General features: G+C 47.5%; 1 pseudogene; it reads right to left on the bottom strand.

Moving 5' to 3' along the window:
- Positions 1-1,767: 1,767 nt before the first annotated feature.
- LOC144759438 (uncharacterized) lies at positions 1,768-2,945 on the bottom strand (annotated as a pseudogene).
- Between the last annotated feature and the right edge of the window lie 18,094 nt (positions 2,946-21,039).

The following is a 21,039-nucleotide window of genomic DNA, read 5'->3' as shown; positions in this document are numbered from 1 at the left end:
TATTAAAACCCTATCATAGACATGGTGGTCTGCTCACCTCACCAGGCTGCCATCTCTGTGATGGCTGTGATTCCTAATGGGTCTCAAATTGTGACCTACCTCACTAATATGCATGAGGAAGGTCTATTTGTCACTCACTAGCAATCGCTAACGACACTCAAAAGAGTTTCATACGTTAGGAATTCTGATTTCCAAATTGCGACTCATAAAGAATCGCAAATAGGAAATCGGTATTCCTGATGCTAGTACATCCTGCCCGAAGTCTTGTTGTATTTTGCATTCTTCGAATGAGATAAGCAAAAAAGAACTGGGATAAAAATTTTTTTTTAAAAAATCAGTCTGGACAAAGTACTTACTCCTTACAAGAGGTAAATCAAGTTATACCTGGCGGCACTCATAGATAAGGGGCTGCTCAGTGGGTTAGCTGATTTGCAGTTGGTTGCGGCAGCGCTCTTCACTACCAAAGCCTGAGCGATGTAGAGCTTACAGAATGACAAAAAAATAAATGAGAATCCTATAGGAGGGGATCTTAAATGCACATAATGCTGACTCGAACCCATTGTAATGCAAGATACTGCAGGATTTATTGAGGAAAAGAGGTCTACATACATATGCAATCACTACAGTTCAACTACTAACTCTTAAACATATGTGATAAAAGGTATGATGGGAAGGGAAAAGAGCCCACTTTTCTTTCTGCAGCTCCAACGGTAATCACACACCACAAAGAGCGAGCAGCACCTGGGCTGAAGATGGACGCAAGTCCTTTCCGAGAAGCGAGTAGGGACTTTGGCATCTGTGAATAGGGGTCTGTGGTGAGAGCCCTAGCTGTGAGCTAAAAGTTGTTGTGACGTGTAAGTAGTAGTTTAGTGTGTGTTTTGTAAGACGGTGTGATAGCGTTGCGGCTGTGCCCTCATGTAATGGCGTGAGCGAGGTGGTAAATGAATCCTATATTCGGTTGGTACAAAAGAAACAACTAGCAGTGAGAAAGACTCAGAACATTTATAAAGAAATAACACAAGGATGTGATTGGTTACCGATCATAGTCTCCTTACATTCTTGTACGGCTGCTAGCAATCACGCTTCACAGGTGACCAGAGCTGCAATTACAGAGCCCAGGTCTAGGCCAGGGAAATGACTCATCTTAATGATGCTGCTTCACTAGGGGCACATATGCCTTAGCATGCTTGTGGCAGGGTCAGAAATTACTTCTCTAAATAAGTTTAGCACAGGCATACCAATATGCACTGAGTGCTTGCCTTTGAACACTTTTAGCTGGGACTTAAACATCAGTATGCCGTACATCGTGCCCTTAAATACCGAACAATGCTAATTAGTGCCTGGACGTTTAAAATAAATTAATCTGCAAGGCGCGGATCATGCCCGGACAGCCACTGCAGCCTGTAAAGCCCTGCAGCCTCTGTCAGAAACTAGTGCAGCAAACAGCATGCGAAGAAGAAACATGCTGCACAACTTGTGACCATCGGCAACCCGATACACTGCTGTTTAAGAGGTACGCTGCTCGTTCTCCCCTCTTCCACGGTGGTATGTTGCTAGGCCCAAGATCTGCTCTCTGTGCTCCTTCATGCAAGAGATCTTGTTTTCCACGCTGCTCGCTTTTTAAAAGCGAGAGCTGCAACTGGTGCCTTAGTGATGTATGAAGTGTATGCGCTTCGCAACGGAGTTTGCCCACTCAGGGTTATTACACTAAATGCGCGCTCCCTACAGGGAACACTGGCCATTAGGAATTGATGAATATAAGCCCTCGCTAAGTTACAACATTCCAGTAAAACTTACTTTGGGGTAAGCAGGACATAAGATTGTTACAGTGAAAATGGATCTAGTTTGTATTTATTGGTGTTCATTTTGAGTGAAGTTCCTGGCATAAACTGTGCAGTGATGGGGTTCAGTTTAGTGTGTATTATTTGGTGCCGTTGCATATGTACCTTACCAGTAAAGCTCTTCTCACACATAGTGCAGTGATAAGGCCTCTTTCCTGTGTGTGCACTTTGATGCCGTACAAGGGATCCCTGATAAGCAAAGCGCTTGGAACACTTAATGCAGAGATAAGGCCTCTCTACTGTGTGTGTTCTTTGATGCAGTACGAGGGTTGCCTTCTGAGAAAAGGTTTTTGAACACACAGTACAGTGATGAGGCCTCTCTCTTGTGTGTACGCTTTGATGCTGTACAAGGGTTGCCTTACGAGAAAAGCGCTTTGAACACTCAGTGCAGTGATAAAGCTTCTATCCTGTGTGTGTTCTTTGATGCCGTACAAGGGATCCCTTATCAGCAAAGCGTTTGGAACACAGAGTGCAGTGATAAGGCCGCTCTCCTGTGTGTACGCTTTGATGCTGTACAAGGTTCGCCTTATACGAAAAGCGCTTGGAACACAGAGTGCAGTGATAAGGCCGCTCTCCTGTGTGAGTTCTTTGATGCAGTACAGGACTTTTCTTCCAAGAAAAGGTTTTGGAACACAGCGTGCAGTGATAAGGCCGCTCTCCGGTGTGTGTTCTTTGATGCAATACAAGGTTTGCCTTCTGAGAAAAGGTTTTTGAACACACAGTACAGTGATGAGGCTTCTCTCCTGTGTGTACGCTTTGATGCTGTACAAGGTTCGTCTTATGAGAAAAGCGCTTGGAACACAGAGTGCAGTGATAAGGCCTCTCTCCTGTGTGAGTTCTTTGATGCAGTACAAGGTTTGCCTTACAAGAAAAGGTTTTGGAACACACAGTGCAATGATGAGGCCTCTCTCCTGTGTGTACGCTTTGATGCTGTACAAGGGATCTCTTATCAGCAAAGCGCTTGGAACACACAGTGCAGTGATAAGGCCTCTCTCCTGTGTGTAAACGTTGATGTCGTACAAGGCTGTTCTTATGAGCAAAGCGCTTGGAACACTCTGTACAGTGATACGGCCTCTCTCCAGTGTGTGTTCTTTGATGCTGTAAAAAAGTTCCCTTTTGAGTGAAACACTTTTCACACGTTCCGCAGGGATATGGCCTGAGGCTGGTGTGTCCTTTTTTGTGCCTCACAAGAAGTGTCTCATTGATACATCCTTTCTCACACACATTACAAGCAAAGCGTCTCTCCCTCATGTGCATTCTGCGCCGTTTCTTTACGTAGATATTTTGAGTTATATTCATCTTGCTTCCGGAACCTTTATGGCTTTCTTTCCCATTCATATTTTCTAGATGTGATTGTTGTTCTGCAAAATAGAAAAAACATTGAAAATTACATGAAGAAAATATTTCTTGAAAAAGCTGCATTGATATAATATGGAGAAGTGAACAGTTACAATTCAGGGGAAAAAAATGTATGATCTACGAAAAAGAGTCACACTTCCCTTTGAGATACAAATGGTGGCTAGTCCTCCTACACAAAGTGGGATGACTTAGTTCTGCAGCAGGAGCATGCTGGGAAATCAAGTGATTCACAAGAACCACTGTTCGACATGGGGTTTCTGGTTGGCTAGGGTAGGCACCTAAGCCAGGCAGAATCCACCACTCTAGTCAGAGTAAGCCAGATACACACCTGAGATAACCTGCACTCACCCTCTGGTAGCTTGGCACAGAGCAGTCAGGCTAATTTAAAGAGGCAATGTGCAGAGCATTTGTGCAACGCACTAACGCAACAACACAGTGAGTAAACCACAAAAGGGAATCCACGCAGGACTAAGTAAAAATATATTCTATATTACACACTTACTTTTATCTTCGTGTTGCAAGTCGTCACAAAATGATTCGCTTTACCACAGTCTATGCATATCTGTCCAATGGCGGGACATTTACCTTTGTGTGGAAATGACAGTCCGTATCTGTAACACGTTTTGTTATTCTATGGAGACAGGACCTTGTGTCCCTCGGCCTTGTACCTTGGCTTACTTTTCGTGCTCACGACCAACGCACTTTGGGCACCTACGGCCTCCATGTCAGTCACTTGGCGATAAGTACGCTGGTCAGCGCAAGCAGCCATGAGGACTTGATACAATATCAGTTTCCATCAGCATTCGTCGATGAAATGCTTACGACAGACATCCATTGATTACTCCGAGGAGGGTAGCCTCCTCATCATAAATGTATTAAATTTACAGTGCTTTACCAAACATCCAGTCTTTCAACAAACTCTTCAATGGTCTTACCTGGTCTCTGGATGAAGATATTTCTTTTATAATTCACATTTGGCACTGGCTTAAACTTGACATTAAAGGCCTTTTCGATTTGACCATATGTCTTTTCACCTTCTTGTCAATCAATCAATCATAACACTTATATAGCGCGCTACTCACCCGGGAGGGTCTCAAGGCGCTTGGGGGAAGGGGTCCGCTACTGCTCGAACAGCCAGGTCTCGAGTTGTCTCCTGAAGGCGAGATGGTCCTGGGTCAGTCGAAGGATGGGGAGGGAGTTCCATGTCTTGGCCGCCAGGTAGGAGAAGGATCTGCCTCCGACGGTGGCTCTTCGGATGCGTGGTACGGCGGCGAGGGCGAGGCTAGTAGATCGTAGCTGGCGGGTGGGCGTGTAGAAGGTCAGTCGGTCGTTGAGGTACTTGGGGCCCAGGTCGTGGAGAGACTTGTGTGCGTGGGTGAGGAGCCTGAACGTGATCCTCTTGTTGACGGGGAGCCAGTGCAGGTCCCTCAGGTGGCCGGAGATGTGGCTGCGTCGGGGGATGTCAGGATGAGTCGGGCGGAGGCGTTCTGGATGCGTTGGAATCTCCTCTGTAGCTTGGCTGTGGATCCGGCATAGAGGGTGTTTCCGTAGTCCAGTCGGCTGGTGACGAGTGCCTGGCTGACCGTCTTCCTGGTTTCGGTCGGGATCCATCGGAAGATCTTGCGGAGCATGCGTAGGGTGTTGAAGCACGATGAGGAGACGGCGTTGACTTATCTGGTCATCGAGAGGGAAGAGTCCAGGATGAAGCCCAGGTTGCGTGCGTGGTCTGTTGGCTTGGGAGCGGTGCCCAGGGCGGGAGGCCACCAGGAGTCGTCCCAGGCGGAGGGTGATGGTCCCAGAATGAGGACTTCCGTTTTGTCTGAGTTCAGTTTTAAGCGGCTGTTCTTCATCCACTCGTCGACGTCTTTCATCCCTTCGTGTAGGCTGGTTCTGGCGGTGTCGGGGTCCCTGGTGAGGGAGAGGATCAGCTGGGTGTCGTCGGCGTAGGAGATGATGTTGAGGTTGTGTTGGCGTGCGATGGCTGCAAGAGGTCTCATGTAGACGTTGAAGAGGGTGGGGCTGAGTGACAATCCTTGTGGTACGCCGCAGATGACTTCGGTGGCCTCGGATCGAAACGGGGGGAGGCGAACTCTCTGTGTTCTTCCGGCGAGGAACGAGATGATCCACTCCAGTGCCTTCTCTTGGATGCTGATTTTGCTGAGGCGTTGAACTAGGGTGCGGTGGCAGAAGTGTTGAACGCTGCGGAGAGGTCCAGGAGGATGAGTGCCGCTGTTTCCCCGTTGTCGAGCAGGGCTCGGATGTCGTCGGTGGCTGCGATCAGGGCGGTCTCGGTGCTGTGGTTGGCTCTGAAACCGGACTGCGAGGGGTCGTGGGATCCGTTTGTCTCGAGGAAGGCGGCCAGCTGTCTGTTGACGATCTTCTCGATGACTTTCGCAGGAAAAGGGAGGAGCGAGATGGGGCGGAAGTTCTTGAGGTCGGTGGGGTCCGCTGTTGGTTTCTTCAGTAGGGCGCTGAACTCGGCATGCTTCCAGCTCTCCGGGAAGGTGGCAGTGTTGAAGGAGGTGTTGATGATGTTCCGGAGTTGGGATGCGATGGTGGAGTCGGCCTTGTTGAAGATGTGGTGGGGGCAGGGGTCGGTCGGAGATCCGGAGTGGATGGCTTTCATCGTGCGGGCTGTGTCTTTGGTGGTCACCGTGGTCCAGGTGCGGAGGGTGGCGGTGGGGGACGTTGGTTCGACGGTTGGGTGCGTGGATGGTGCGCCGAAGCTGTTGTGGATGTCGGCGATCTTGCAGTGGAAGAACGAGGCGAGAGAGTCGCAGAGATCTTGTGAAGGAGTGATGTCGTTGTTGCCGGTGCTGGGGTTGGAGAACTCCTTGACGATGCTGAAGAGTTCCTTGCTGTCGTGGGCGTTGTTGTCCAGTCGTTCCTTCAGTTATTTCTTCTTGGTGGTGCGGATAAGCTGGTGGTGCTTGCGGGTGGCTTGTTTGAGGGCGGTCATGTTGTCTGTGGTCTGGTCGAGGAGCCAGGCTTTCTCGAGGGTGCGGCAGTTCTTCTTGGAGTCCTTGAGTTCGCCGGTGAACCAGGAGGCCTTCTTGCTTCTGGGTCTGCTGGGAGGGTTCTTCAGTGGTGCGAGGTCATCGGCGCAGGCGGTCAGCCACTGTGTGAAGTTGCGGGCTGCTTCGTTGGGGTCCGTTGTGCTGGCGGGTGGGCTCTAGCTGAGGGAGGTGGTGAGCTGGTCGGCGGTGATCTTGCTCCAGCTCCTGTGAGGAACCTGTTGCGGGTGGTGGTGGGTCGTGGTTCTTCTTTTCATGGCTTCTTTCCTCCTTCACCGGCTATGTTTCTCAAGATACTTTATACTCTTTTTCATCTATTGCATCTATGAAATCTTCAAAAGTCTCTATCCATCCATCTATCGCCAATATTCTGTTTTTTTGCAATATCAAACACAGTTGGCGGTTTTAAGAATGCAGCAGCCGTATATACATTGGAGGACAGTAGTGGTCTCTCAGGCACTCCCTGTGGAACTTGATCAAACAGAGCTTCTCTAGCGCCTCGTGATGTGCTAGCTTCGAGGTCAGCCTTAATGACTTTTGGAGCTTGGATCTCTGTCTGGCTATACATCGGAGCTCTGTATGTTATGGCTGTCTAATGAGTTGTTCTGGGCCCCTTATTCAGCAGCTTTGGTGGTGTGCCACTTCGGCTTGGGAAACTAGGCAAACCCACCCCAACCCTCTTTCTGGGACTGCTCTCCAGCATGTTGAGAGACAATGATTTGTTGATGGTTTCGGGAAGGAGATAAATCTTTGTACACTACAAGTACATGAAAGCAGATAACACCAGTCGATTTTGTGCTGAAATGTTTCTTCACAAACACCTGGTTAATCTCTGCTTCATAGCATGTGAATTTCAGTGTAATGTGAACTGAACTTTTTCTGTGTGCTTTCCTTCTCCACCTTTAGTTTTCTTACTCCACATAGCGTAATCGTATTAATTTGCATAATGGCGCCATATATTCCATTAGAAGCTGTTTCGTTCAGTTCTAGTCCAGCGACATGTAGACTTTCAGTGTCGCTGTCTTTATCTTTAAGCATTTTATGCAGGCTGGCATTGCACTGAGATTCCACCATTGCCAGCATCGATTCTGCACTTCAACTGAGGCACACGTGGCACGCACGAGCAGTGTGCTGGACCACGGCAAACTCTCTGGAAGAGCGCTTTTAGTGTACGGGCTTCGTATCCCCGATCTTGTCACCAGTTATAGCTTCCTTCCAGCCCAGGTACTTACCTATTACCAAGCCACACATGGAGAGTAGTTGAACACATCTTGATTACACTGCGTGTACGTCAGAACTCAACATTCTACACTGGCCTTTAACTCATCTCTCCAGCGCTTACGTCCTTACCGATGATATACCTTGGAAGTCACGCATGAAGCATTGATGCTACTACTGCAAGAATAAGCTTGTTAGTTGCACTGATGAAAACAGCTATTGAATTTGGTAGACATGGCCTTCTCTACAGGATCACCCCTAACGGGTGCCTTCACCCTTCCTATTATTGCTGAATTTGTTTCTGTTGGCCTTAGGACACCCTCCTGTTCTATGCCACTGTGAACCCATGTGGTACCCTTTGTAAAAGCTCTCAGGACCAACTAGGCTACCCCACTGGTACTTCCTAGCTGCCCGCGGCCAGGACCAGGCCCTAGGCCACCCAGATGCCACTGGTCCTTACCCATCCACAGAGTGGGGGTAGTTACCCATGGCAATTAGTACCCATTCTCCACTCTTCCCCTCATAAGGGCAGTTCTAGACAGCCACTGATCCTCCAGCCTAGGGTCCGCACCCTCAGGCTGACCAGAAGTCATGGGCGAGGCTTTCCTCCCCCTACCTCTCCTCCTAGGGTTCAGCACTCTCCTCCTTTGAGAGGCCCCCCCAGAACACAACTCTCCCACCAGTTCAGGACCTCTCTCCAGCAACTGGTCTCCCAACCTAGGGTCTAAACCCTCAGGTTGCACCGGGGTCTGAGGCAAGGGCTCCCTCCCTCTGCACCCCCTTCCAGAGTTCTGCACCCTCCCAACTGTAGCGGTACCCCTGAAAACCAAACTGGTCAAGACACTGGTTACAGATGTCCCTCCCTCCAGGTCAGGCAGATCCTGAAACTGTCCTCCCAACCCAGGGACCAACCCCTGCGGTTGAACACTTGCCTGGTACGTCAGGACTTCTGGGGGCGCACACAGCCTCAACCCCATGAGGGTAACACATGACTCATGTGTCGTGTGAAAGTCTGCCTGGCGCAGATCTCCCGACCCCTGTTCATCTGACAGCATGCGAAGATCCCCCAGGACAGTATTAGTGTCACCATTGCCATTCAATGGTGACTCAGTCCTTCTGGCTGGCCCCTGACCCACTGGTTTTTCCACTGGGGGAACACATCCCCCTCTCACCCCTCAATCCAGACTTCTGCACCGTTCCAACTGGAGCGATACTGCCAGACACCAGAACCACTGTAGCTCCGTTTACAGATGCGCCAGGGTCTCCTAACACTGGGAGATCCCCCTCAAATGGCTTCCTAGTACAGCCTAGGCCCTCAACCTGGTGTTCCCTTAGGGAACCCTTCAGGCCCTGAGACTGGGTTTCGGGCACCTGGGGACACACAGTCCCACACTCACTCCTACTCCACTGAGACAGGACGTGAGCCCCTACACCCCTCCCACTACACTGGGACCTAGCTGGGCTACACGGAACCTCTTCCCCCACACAGGACGGGAAGATACCCAAGCCGCTACTTTTGGAATCACTCTCCAATGCTTTGGCAGAACTTTGGGCACTTACCCAGAAGTGTGCCTCCTTTGCAAGTTCCCAAGGATTAAAGGACTTGCACTCCAACAGGTGTTGGCACAACCCCAGCAAACAACGACTGAGCATGTGCTCTTTGATAACCATATTAATCAGTCCCTAATAATCATGTTCCGGGTTAACCGTCACCCAATCAACCAGTGCATCATAACATTCATCCGCAAACTCCCCTCAAAACTGGTGAGACAGTTTCTTACTGCCCCTGAACTTCAACCTGTACTCCTCTTCTTGGGAACAAGGTACTATACTTTGGGAACTGGGAATGGGACTTCCTGCACTGGACTCCATATTTCTGCCACCACTGGACCCCACCTTCACTGGTGAATCCAGAAAACCACAACTGCACTCAGGGGATAATCTACCCTCCAGAGCTAATTTCTCCCTGGCGAAGGCCCTCTCAGCCTCCGCCATCTTCTCCTGCGCTAAGACCCTTTCGGTCTCTAGCTTTTTCTCCTCCACACTCAGTTGCGCTATCTCCTTGGCATGCTCTAACCTGAGCTTCTCCAAAGCCAGCTGATGCTCCCTTTCTTCCCTCCTATCTACCCACTTCTCTGGGGATAGGGAAAGAAATGGGGCACTGCCCCTGACACTGGACCCAGCTAGAGACTCCCTATCTATGGGGTACTCGCTATCTACTTGCGTTCCGGTCCTGTCATTTTACTCCTTCTCTTCAAACTCCACAGGCACCCCCCCTCAGACCCACCATCCTCTTGGCGGGCAGCCAGGGCCCTCATCTCCTCATTGTGCTCACGTTCCCATTCGTCCTTTTTCCATTGGATCAGGTTTTTCCGAAGTTTTGTCGTGGTGTCTGACCCACTCACTGCTATGTCTCTCTCCTCACAGAACCCCACCAACTCCCACATACTGTATCTAAACAGACCATAGAAATTAAAGGCAGACTCCATTTTGGCAAGACCCTCAGAGACACGAGCAACACAGGAGACCTAGGTGCAATAGCTGCAACAGGGGTACGTAATTAAAAAATGACACTTTTAGGAGAAAAAACATCAAATAAAACTCGGAAACAATAATCCCCAAACACGTGATTATCTAAATGCAGGGTTGTAGAGCAACCAGTTGTCGCTGTGGTACTTGCCAAACGCAAGTCCTATCCTCACCGCTGACCACCACTGTTAGAAATGGGATCTCTGGTTGGCTAAGGCTTGCGCCAAAGCCAGGCAGAGACCACCACTCTAGTCAGGGCAAGGGAGTTACACGCCAAAGATAACCCCTGCTCACCCCCTTGGTAGCTTGGCACGAGCAGTCAGGGTTATCCTGGAGGCAATCTGTAAAGCAGCAACACCCTAGGCACACCACAAAAGGAACTCCAAACAAGGTTATATAAAACAAATAGCCTTTGTATTGTCATAAACACATTCAAATCATAATTACATAATATACACTGTGCCAACTGGCACTAGGCAATATTCACAGGGGATTATATACAGGACCAGGCCAATCGGGCCCTGGTCATAACCATCAGAACAGGTAAGTAAAACACAAGTAATGAAACAACCAGTAACTACTGGTACCATAATGACCTCAGCATTATCACCTGTACACATTACGTCTGCATCACTTTGGGCATACACACATTGCACTATCTCCTTAGGCATAAACACATTAGGATATACCTCATACTCATAAATCACCTTAGGGCCTGGCGCCCTACAAACCTATTAGTCCCTGTGGCCAACTGGCCTTCTCAGGGGCTCTAATGCCCTATGTTCCAAATGTCAGGGCTGCTGCCAATGCAGCGGAATTCGCAGTGTGCAATTGCGCTGGGCAGAGGAGTGCATCTCACTCCTACCTCATTCAGAGATGCCCCCAAAGGAATGCTGGCCTAAACGTGGCAGCTGCCCTCTACTTGCTGGGCAGCTGTGAAATCCAAAAAGATGGGCACTGGCACCCTCTGTCCCCCACTGGGACTCTACCAAAATAAATGGGCCCAAACGTTGCAGCTGCCTGCGCTTCGCAGGGGAGCTGTGGGAATGCACCGGCAGTCCTGGCACTCACTGTGCCTCTGGCGCCCAAAACAATGCCCCACAAGCAATGAGAACGGGCACTGTGCACATGGTAGTCCTGCCCTCGGACTCTGAAAATAAACTCTGCCCCAAATGTTGCAATTGACCACTGTCACGCGGGACAACTGTAACAAAATCTTGCCAACACGGGGAAGAGCACATGAATCTCGTTGGAGATTAGACTGGAGAAGGTTCCAAAACGTTGCAGCTGCCCGCTTCTGCGGTGCAGCAGAGAAAATGCCACAAGTACCGACAATGTGCCTCGAGCGGCACCAACACGGCGGTGCATTCAGCCCCCCCGAACTCACTGGGGTGCACTGGCAGAATTCTCTGGGTCCCGGTGGGTGGGGGCAGGCATTGACAACGTGCCTCGTCTCTCTCCCACCCCTGGCCCCCTCCTCACCTAGTCGGGCGGTCTCTCGCTTCTTTTGGTCCAAGGAGCGCGGGGTAGGTTCCCGCCTGCTTCCTTTTTCCTTTTTCCACAGGAGTGCGGGGTAGGCTCCCGCCTGCTTCCGGCTTCTTGCGGAATGCCCCGCCCACAATAAGGTCACTCTGCCTGGCTTCCGGGTCGCCACGGGCAGCGCGGCGGCCCCTCTTGTAGATCCTCTCTGTTCTCGGCGGCAGCCTCATGCGGGGGGCCAGAAACGGCGGCGTGGGCTCCCGCTTCGCTTTTTAAAAAGTACTAATCCACGGAAACAGCGGCAGTGCGAGGTGGGCACCCACTCTTTCAATAAAGATGATTGCAGGGTGGGCACCTGCTGGCAGCACATACAAATGCAAGGTGGGCTCCTGCTTCGGTAAGGAGCTTAGGGGGGAATCCCACACGCTGGGATTCCCTCACAGCCTCGCACTGCAGCAGGGCCTGCTCCTCTTCCCTTAGGCAACCCAAATACAGCGCTCACGAGGCGCTAGACCACAAAAGTCCTCAAAAAGTCAGAAATAAAGAGTCCTTGTGGCAGGCCAGCACGCAGCAGCGGTTCCTCCTGGCAGAGTGTCCTCCCAGAACAAGCGTAACACTTCATGGGATCACAGACCCTACATTTATTGGACAATTTCCTTTGTGTTACAGGATTGGGCTTGGGAAACCAGATGCAATTGGATTTGGAGCTCCTCTTCCTTATTGTTAGGTGGGGGTTCAGTGATCAGACGCACCACAGGAGGCAGAGCCAGAATTGTGGAGGGAAGGCACAGCCCTATTCAGGTTCCAGGTGCAACTCCTCCCTCCCATCTGCATGCAGATCTCTATATTCATTACTGGGCTGACTCACCCTGTCTCCTGGAGCCACCCACACCATCCAGCCGATGTTACTCACAAGCCAGACATGCAATTCAAATCAGGCAGGCAGACACACAGCAATGCCAACTTCTAAAAGTGGCATTTCTCCACCACTCACCATAAATCTGTGCACACATTTGCGCAGCATTTATTCTCACGAGTTCATACATACTAAACTCGACCCTGCACTCTTCTCATACCAGGAATTACCATGGACACAAATATCCCCCATGCATTCCTGTGGGAGGGCAGGCCAATCTCACCACAGCACTCAGAGAGCGCAGGCACTCTACACTGGGCAAGAGTGCTAAAGTGCACAGGGGTCTAAAATCAATACCACCATGTCAGAGCTTAAGGCAAAAAGTTCAGGGGTGAACCTGCCAAAAGGGCCAAGTCCAACACAGATGAAAAGTGGGTGGAGTCTAGGGAAGAGCGAGTGATGCACTCAGCTTTAAAGTTAGAAAATAGACCTTAAACGGCACGGCTGAAGCGGCGAAAGGAGAGGGGGTTGCTTGTAGTGTTGCTTCTGGTGTATGCAGCAGAAGGGGGGTAGGGTTGATGAAGCAATAAGAAAAAAATGTGAGTAGACTGACAGCAACATACTGGTTACCTTGGACTTCTGCGCATTATATACTAGTATTCCCAAATCTGGGGAGATTGCCGCCATACAGCATTTTTTGGAAATCGGAGACCCCACTCTGCTTGAGCATTCTGAAATGCTAATAGATTTGATTACTGTTGTTTTGGCTAACAATTACTTTATCCGGGGAGTAGTATGATTTTACAGCAAGTTGCAATAATTTAGCATGGCCAGATTATCAGGCACAATCTGTTTTAGGATTTCACCGATGCACTTGGCTCTTCACAGGGTATCCTTCAGGATCACAACGTAGTTCTTCTTGTTCTATCTGGTGGTGGTGACTTAACAGCTGCATTTCTTATCCCTATGTCATTTTTACAATTGTGTAAGATACTTTATATATCCTATTGCAGCCTTGAAAAAGTCTCTATGACGAAACACGTGACGGCTGCCTGTCTGTAATGGATTTTACGTCTCCAACGCAAGAAAGGTGAATAATTGTGGAAACAATAAATCACAACAAACATCTCTGATCTTGCAGTACTTCTTTACGGGTGACAAGGCATGGCCATTGGACTTCGCTGAGTGCTTCAGTATTCCTCTGCTCATTTGGAAGCGAGGTGTTGGCAGGATAGGCCTCTTTGCCTTAACCAGGGTGAGCAGATGTCACGTATCACAGTTGCACATCACAAAGGCTCTGCATGAGCACTCTCACAAAGGAGTTATCACTGGTCTTTTGTGACTCCAGACAAACTGGACCCAGGGCAGGGAGGAAGCAGATGCCTGACATGTCATGGTGGTGGAACCCTCTAGAAACTCCTACTAGTGGGTGCCAGGTATAAATATTGGACTCCAGACCGCAAAAGAATACATAAGGTACCAGTGCCACCTACTGTCCCTTCTGATACTTCATGCCAGTAAAAACAACTCTCAACAAAGTCCCACAAAATTATAGTGTCAGAGACAATTTGCATCACATCACTGACACCTAGTGACCCCTCCTAACATATCTCACCATTAAAATGAACTCTCAACGGAGTCCCACAATGCTAAAGTGCAAGATGCTATCTTGCAAGTATACTGTGTCTTTATATCTACACTGTTATTCTAAGCCTACATGGGGATTGTTTTGCCCATCTTATTCCAATATTATCTTGTGCATATACTGTTACCTCAAGTTGATGCAGCTTCCTATTCTACCATGTGCCTATAGCAGTGACCCATCCTTTGTGATGTCTACTAGTCTATGCTTTTCGGCATTCAAGGCCCCCTTTTCCTCAAAGGGATCCTAGCAGATCACCTTGGTGACCTTCTTCACAAGCCTCTGACACTCGCATCCCACTCTTCCAAAAGAAGTGCCCACCAACCGTCCACTGAAGGGCCCAATGTTACAATCAGGAAGCCATCTCAGCTGTTGGAGACTGCCTCTTGACCACTATGCACACCTCTGAATGCTTCTCCTGAAGTCTAACTTTGGTTATCCCCAGAAACAACTTCTGAGTATCACTTCAACTTCGGGAGCATGGAAAGATACACCCCCAACTCATTTCTGCAAAACCTCTACAAACATGCTGCTAAAAAGTACAAACACAAAATCCTTAAAGAACACCCAGAGACTCTAATAACAGACATCTACAATCCAACACACGGAAGTCTTAAAATGGACTTCATCTTCTACACTACGAAACCCACCAAAAGGAGAGAAAACGTCATTCAACACCTTCATGTAACTAATGCCACCAATGTCCCTTATGGATCTAAACAAACGATATCCCTATCCCAGAACTTTAGCGGAGATCTGTCCATCGCTATATACACAAATGGGAACATCCTAATCCAAGCCACTGAACAAAATGATCTATTTTCCACTTTCCGGCTCTCTGTGCCGCCATGCCATGCGCTCCCACCACCACCCTTCCACCCTCTCCCATGCACGCTCTCATCTACTAGCTGAACCTTCTACTCCCAAACCCCCTTGCACTGCCCCCCCCTCTACCTCCCCTACAGCCTCTCTGATCCCCAGACGCACCGAAGCTTCTGTTTCGATATCAAAACGACTTGCCCCCTCTGCATGGCACACTTCCACTACCCAGCTTGACTTATCTATCCCACCGGAATCCTCTCAGTCCTCCAACCACAGCAGGCTGGATACTACATGAGCCCAGGAGCGGCCTTTGCAGGTAAGAGCAGTGGGGGGCCAGGGGGAATGCAACAGACGACGACAAGGGAAAATCAAATAAATAATTTTCTCCCTCATTGTCGTCTATTGAACATGCCCCCCACCCAGCCACACCGCTCTCATCTGCACGGGACGCTCCTGCATTAGCCTCCGCCCCAAACTCTGCCGAGCTCCTTCACACTCCACTTCCTACCACTGACCCAACCGCCACTCAACTGATCCCTACAACAGCCCAGCTTGAACTCGCAATCAACACTATTCTGGATGAAATCTCGTCACTACGTAAGAACGGAAAGATTACCTACTTCCTGCCCCAGCTTCACGTATCTATAGCAAACACTAATCCTGCCACAAACATACACTCTGATCCCCTATCCTTTACACCTAGACAAACTATCCCCTATATCCATCACCAACTCAATCATAGATGCACCACGACTGAAATCACGCAACGGGAAGCTGAAATGCTGAGCAACACGTATGACAATCCCCGAGCAAGCCTTGCCGCCGCAAGGTCATTCTTGGCATGAGTAGAACCCTGAACACCACTCGCCCTCCCAGGCGGCCTACCCAAATAACAACCGTCCAACCCTGTCAGCCTGGTCCAAGATCACTACCTACACGTTGCTGCATGCTACTAAACTGTCAGTCAGCAGTCAAGCATGCCATTCAAATAGCCAAAACCATCCTAGGACACAAAATTGACTTCAGCTTTCCAACTGAAACCTGGCTGAATGACCACTCATCCTCTTTTATCAATTTCCTCCCACAGGGCTTCTCAATCATCCGTACGACCGCTAGGATCGTATTGGCGGTGGATTAACCATTATACACAAAAACTATCTGTGCTTAACTCCATTCCTCAACACAAAATACCTTACCTTTGAATATGTAGGAGTTCAACTCTTGTCAAAAGGCCCCAACTCTATCAAAATTCATGTCATCTATCACCCTCCTGGTGAAAAATGACAAATCTTTGAGGACTAAACAAACCTATTAACGCAAAACTCCCTTAAAGGCAGCGCAGACGTTCTACTAGGAGACATGAACCTGCACTTGAACAATGCCGATGATCCAACAGTACAAGCCCTATCCACCCTCCTGGAAGCGAACGATCTCACTCAACACTGCAATAAACAAACTCATACCAAGGGCTCTACCCTTGATGCAGTCATCTCTAAGCAGAACACCTTATCCCTCCATTCTATCCTACCCACCGACTGGACTCACCACCACCTAATTCTTTTCAATCTCAATGCCATCCAACCAAAGGCCCACCCCCAAAGTACCCAGCACAAGCACTGGCCGAGGAACATACATTGAATCTCCCAGGCAGAGTTAGAAGCAGTCAGTTCCCAAATTCCAAGGTGAGGATCTCACCGCCCACTACAACAGAAAAATGGGAGAACTTCTTGACATAGTCGCCCCTTTGAAACTCAAGAAATCAAGAAGTATCCTTTCCAGATCATGGTTTAACAACGACCTTAACAAAGAGGCAACAACGCCGATTAGCCGAAAGAAACTGGAGACAACAACCCTTGTTAACACATCTTGCGATACCGGGAGCTAAACGCATAAAATACAAAACACACATCTTCAGAGAAGAATCCCCCTTCTTTTGAGCCCAACTTGACCGTTCTAGTAACAGACCTAAAGACCTTCTCAACGTCATCAAACAGCAAACCTCCTCTTTCCCTCAATATTCAATAAATGACTCTACCATGCGCTGCGAAGAGTTTGCAACATTCTTCTCTGAAAAAATATCTAACATTGAAATCTCTCTGGACTCACCCATCTCTCCGTCCTCCACCAAAGATATCCCCCTTAGCAAAGAGTGACTACCCACGGCCCTACCTCCAACTAATGGTCATCTCACCAAACTCACCCTATGCCAGTTGGACTGAATTTGACAATGTCCCTTAAGAAGAAGTGCTCAAATTACTCGCTTGCATGAAACCAACTTCGTACATTCCCGATCCACTCCCTCCTGAGCGTGTCAAGAATCTCAGTCACATCATATCTCGCCTGCATGAACCAAAATCATAAACTCCTCCTTTTCAAGCAGCTCCATGCCAACCTCCCTCAAACTCGGCCAAGTCAACCCCTCATCAAACAACACAGTCGCCGACTAGAACAACCGTAACAATTACAGACCTATATTTATAAACATTTACCTTCGGAAGCAAGTCTCATCAAAGCATAAGAGTGCCTGACGAACTTAGTAGTCCATACGCTGGTACTTTTCAGACTTGATTATTGGAACTCTTTCCTGTTTGGCCTTCCCCGAGAAAATTAACATCACTGGGAGAAATGCTTCATACAGTTATCCACTTTGTGACAGGTCACAACATTTTTTAATCACATTTCTTCTATACTTCGCATCCTACAATGGCTTCCAATTGAAGCAACAGACCAATGTAACACTGAATGCATGACCCACAAAGCCCTCCACAACTCCACACCCTCCTACGTGGTTGAAAAACTCTAAATCTCTGGATCTGAACAAGGATCGAGAATTTCGTAAAGTCCTTCTGCTGGAACAAGCGACATTCAGGCAAGAACGCTTTATAAAGCTCACCTTCTCTGCCAGCGCTACAAGGATCTGGAACTCCCTCCCACAACCACATTGAATAACCACAAGTCTTGCCACAATTAAAAATGAACTTAAAATCCTCCTATTTGAGAGATGCTCTGAATAATAAATCTGCGGTTACTTTTCTGCATCTACTTTTCCAATGTATTCAGATATTAACTGTTTGAACTTTCTCCCCTAACGTGATCTGTGGGATTAGTCTATTGCTTATCTGTTATTTTATGGCACATCTAATCTGCATTTTGGTCTTTCTTCTTTAGAAAAGTGCTTCAATGCCCTTCAGTCAAGATTGTACTATATAAAACCACAAAAATAAACGCATTTGGTATAATAAAGAGAAACCAGAAAAAACATCTTTTTGAAAAGTTTGTGCAGATTTGTCAAAAGATTTTAAAGTTATCAGCAAAGAAATAATTGCTTTTCAATAGAAACTCTTATAACCACAAACGACGTGGGAGGGAAGGAAGGAAGAGCAGAAGAGAGAGAGAGAGTGAAAGAGTAAGAAATAGAAAGAGAGAAAGAGTAAGAGAAGGAGAGAGAGAGACATAAAAAGAAAGAGAGAAAGGGAAAGATAGAGAAAGGGAGAGAAAGAGAGAGAGAGAGAGAGAGAGAGAGAGAGAGAGAGAGAGACAGAGAGAGACAGAGAGAGAGAGAGAGAGAGAGAGAGAGAGAGAGAGAGAGAGAGAGAGAGACACTATGGTTTAAGTGAGTTTCAAATGCTTTTTAAACATAAATTAAGATGTTAAAAACAATCCCAATAATAACTTCATTGTAACCTTTGTGTTTTAGATCCAAGACTGCCAGACAGTGCTAAAGACATCGTGGAGATATTCAGGAAGCATCAGTGGGAATACATTCCACCCATTCCTTACCATTGGATTTGTGGTTTGTAACTCACATCCGTCCCTCCCGCTGCCCAAACCTTGTTTACTGTATTCTTCCACAAACACGCTTTCTGTAAAAAGGCCTTTAAATCTTGTTTTTACATTTGCTGTGCATTCAAAGACAGAGGTCACATGTCAAGCTCTCTCTTTGAGGGAGCTTGGTGTTTACTTTTCTTCCTATGACTTTCAAAATGAGAGAATTTATGTGACAATTCTGCTGAGTATCCATACAAGAGGAGAAGGTGTAAGATTGTTTTCCTAGCACACAACAAAAAAATAAGCACAGGCAAAGCCAATTGGTCTTGCCTTGCAAACCTACTGACTTTACAAATGACTTTTAGCAGTGTCCCACACCATCATTCAAAAAAGAAATATCCTACTGCATTTTGCGGGTTACAAAGATTGACACGTAGTTACTGAGGCCTACCCTTTGAATTTCAATCAAATGTGGTGGATATGATTAATGAAAATAGAATGCCGAGAACAGAGAGTTATTACTGTGCCATCAATAAGCTCTTTAGGTGGATATTAATTTTTTTTCTGAATGCAGGGAAAGGGGACTATTAGTCTGATAAGAAACTAGATATGGTTGCTCTCTGTTGCAGGGAAACCCAGCCCAAAATCAGAGCCTGAGATGTCTCTCCCCAGTGTGAGGATGTTATTTTTGAAAAGTAGCTTGGCCACTCTGTCATACTTTATTTGACTATTTTCCTCAAGATACCACTAGCAAAGCGCCCAATAATTTCCAAATCCGCCCACGCACTTGCCGTCTTTCAAGGTATTAGGTGTAAATGTCTGAGATGTCCTGATGGTTTTCTGCTTCAATATGGCCACCACGCAGGCAGCATCGAGGGCGCTGGCCTTGCAGGGCGTGAAGGTAATTTTTCAGCCCTCACACACCTTCTTCTCAGCAGGCACCAGGTGTGTGTGTAGGGGGGTCTCCCCGCACTCAGGTGTGTTATCCATTTATTAATTCAGTGTTTTATATAGATCGAACATGACCCAAATGGGTATCAGAGTGCTTGAAACAAACAAAAGGGTTAAGGGAGGGTCCGAGGGACAGTTTAACGACCTGAGCACAGTTATAATCCCCCTGGCAAGCTATAGGAAAAACAACAAATAACTGTGGGTCTTAGGCGATCAGAAGGCTATGTGTGTATCAAGTTGGCTATGTGTATGCTTTCAAGTTAAAGCAGACTATCGGACATTTACCCATTGTGAAAAAATGTCCATCAGTTACTCGTTTTGTTCCGCCCAATACATCATTTGGTCTACTTCACAGTAGGTAGTCCATTGTTTTTTCTCCACAGATTTAACAAGGAGATAGTTAGTTCAGGTAGATGTTTGGTAGATGTTATTTACTGGTAACTGAAAGCAGTGCATATGTGAATAGTGAAAAGTGAATGTGCTTGTGATAAAATTGGATAGTGTACGCAATATGACTTTATTCTGGAGTCGTGCACTTCCAACTATAAAAACAATAGAGTGCAAAAAAGTCAGGTGGTTCAAACAAATAACTTCTGACTGGGTAATCTGGTCGACATGTTTCTGCGGACATTAAAGGTCCAAGTTGGTACCTGCGGCTTCTTCAGGACCCATTAACTTAATTGCTACTGCTCTTACGTGAAAAAGTTTATACAAAAATATATATAATAGACAACAGTGAACAATAATGCTAAATGTCACCTGTTCACTTCTGGTTTCCCTCCTTATTGGGTCAGAAGGTCCAGATGTAGAATCGCCAACGTACACACACATAGACAAACACAGGAACAGAATAGGATAACAAGCCATCATTAGTATGGGCTATCACTAACATTACTAAATTGTTACTCTAGTCATATAAGGTCAAATAACCTTTATATACAGCCCATTTCATAAAGTATCATAGGCTCACCTTAATTTGTAAGGGGAAAATGCCTCTCCTCACCTGGCAAGCAGCTCAGGACAATGGAGCACCGCTCTATAGTATAGAGAGTTAATAAACTGTGATAAAATACGTGACCACTCAACAGTTAGAGACTCAACGCTTCAAAACACTTGCAAAACAAGTCTCATGTTCGTTATGCTGTATTAAACAAACAATTACTCGTTTTCTTTTCATATGTATTTATCTTGTCATCGGACTAATTGGTATTGATTAGGCTCCTACACTTGGTGATTAACAAAGAGGCAGTGAGCCAATCGCCGATGTCTTTCATATGTTATAGGGCTGTAGCACTATCACACGCGACTTATAAGGCTTAGACATACAGACATACTCTTAAGATGTATAACTAAGCTCCCCGGTCAAACGGAGCCTCAGATTGTGTGGCTGTAATATAGCTCGAGTTACAGTCACGTGGCAGTATTCTCCACTCGTAGTCATGGAGACCGATTGTATTGCGCATTCGTCAAGCCCAGACGTCAAGTCGAAATAGAGTATCTCACCGCTACCAATAATTAAATCTTAGTACGTTTCTTGCAGCATTTGCTCTATATTTTACT

Source organism: Lissotriton helveticus, chromosome 1_1 (assembly GCF_964261635.1).
Source record: "Lissotriton helveticus chromosome 1_1, aLisHel1.1, whole genome shotgun sequence".
Lineage (NCBI taxonomy): Eukaryota > Metazoa > Chordata > Amphibia > Caudata > Salamandridae > Lissotriton > Lissotriton helveticus.
Note: the sequence above shows the minus strand (reverse complement) of the source record. Positions and strands in the feature narration are given on the sequence as shown.